Genomic DNA, 1,741 nt, shown 5'->3' with positions numbered 1-1,741 from the left:
TATATATATATATATATATATATATATATATATATATATTCAAATGTTTCGGTAACTCATAACCTCATCAGCCGGTGTTGGACTAAAGTCAGTCACTCAGTCACACAATATACGCTATTTCTACAAGACACATGATTAGTTTATAAAGCTCCCAGGAACAGACAAAGGAACGAATACATAAACATACCGATCAACACCGGGACTGACTTTAATTACCAAATATGATTGTGCTGATTTTTGTATTGTTTTTTGATTTTTTTTTTTTTGATTTTTTAGCTGAGAAACTAAAGAAGTAAGAATTATGAATAACTGACATTATTTCTTTTTGTCTTTGTCCGACTGGATATGTATATAGTACAGTATGTAGTTTCATATCTAATGTACGAAATATATGGATATTTACGGCGATGTAACGTGGGTCAATTTTTATTATACTAAACATATAATACTTTACATAGTTGTTTACCAGTTTACATTCTTCTATAATACTGCAACAAATGACCATTGATGACATTGTTAGTTCATGAAAAGAAAAATTAGTTCCACCTTACAATGACGACACCTAAGTTGACATGGTGATGAAACTGAGGAAGACGATGACATTATCGAAACAGACGACAGTGTAATCGAGACTGAAGATTACAAAATTGGGAATGAAGACGACGAATTTGAGGTTGACGTTGATGAGATTAAATATATTTTAACAGCAGGTTGATTTATGGGCAGCCTTTGACGCCTTGTAATAACAAGTTAGACAATGTGCGATATCAAATACCGGTCTTTGTTATCAGGACTAACTAGTGTACAACATTTGGTGTATTGCATTTTCGGGTTAAGTAATATTAATTCAATATTAACGAAATACTGAAGACCACTCATATTTTTGTTGACCTTTTCTCAAAGGTCAAGCATTAATAAAATGATGTAAAATTATTTATTATAAATCTGTTGGTGGAGTTCTCCAGATTTAAAGGATTCCACTAAAGAAAGACGAGAAATTTTATTGATTCCTGTTTTATCTGTTATCGTTTAAGCTACAAACGATAATACTTACTAATGAATCGCTATTATTTTTAGTTCCTTCTCCTCCAAGCTAAATCAAAATCTCATGAAGTTCTTCCACAATATACATTACGCCGTCTATTTTTTTTTTTTTTTTAATATCTTTGTTGATTTATTTTGAAGCTCTGCCAATGAAGCAGCGACGATATCTGCAAGAGGTCGCTCAACTTGCTAGAAATAGATCAAATAATTCCTTTTCATCTTACAAGATGAAGGACATATTGAACTATAACTGTTTGCTCACACACACACACACACACACACACACGGCGTGGGCGTGACTGTGTGGTAAGAGGTTTGTGCGAGCTCAGTCCTAGTCCGTGATACAACACCAGCAATCAAGTTCCTGAAGGAATAAGAGGAGCTGGTGAGGACAGCAAAAAGGACAAGTAGTCTACAACATGGAACCCAATCATGGAATATGAAGGTAGACCTGGAGGAAAGATTGCAGCTTCCCCAGGTTATCCAGGCAATCCTAAAGCTAGATGTAGTTTTTATAGACTGCAAAGGGAAAAAAGATATCTTGATTGAGCTTACAGTCCCGTGAAAAGAAGAATGCGATCAAACATTTGAATGCCAACGTGCTAAGTACGAGAGCCTTTTGCAGAATTGTAGAGAGAAGAGATGGTAGTTATGACTATTCCAGTCGAAGTTGGCTGTAGAGGATTCCCTGCCCAAA

This window comes from Octopus bimaculoides, chromosome 12 (genome assembly GCF_001194135.2).
Source record: "Octopus bimaculoides isolate UCB-OBI-ISO-001 chromosome 12, ASM119413v2, whole genome shotgun sequence".
Classification (NCBI taxonomy): domain Eukaryota; kingdom Metazoa; phylum Mollusca; class Cephalopoda; order Octopoda; family Octopodidae; genus Octopus; species Octopus bimaculoides.
The sequence above is the reverse complement of the archived record's forward strand: the minus strand, read 5'-3'. Positions refer to the sequence as shown.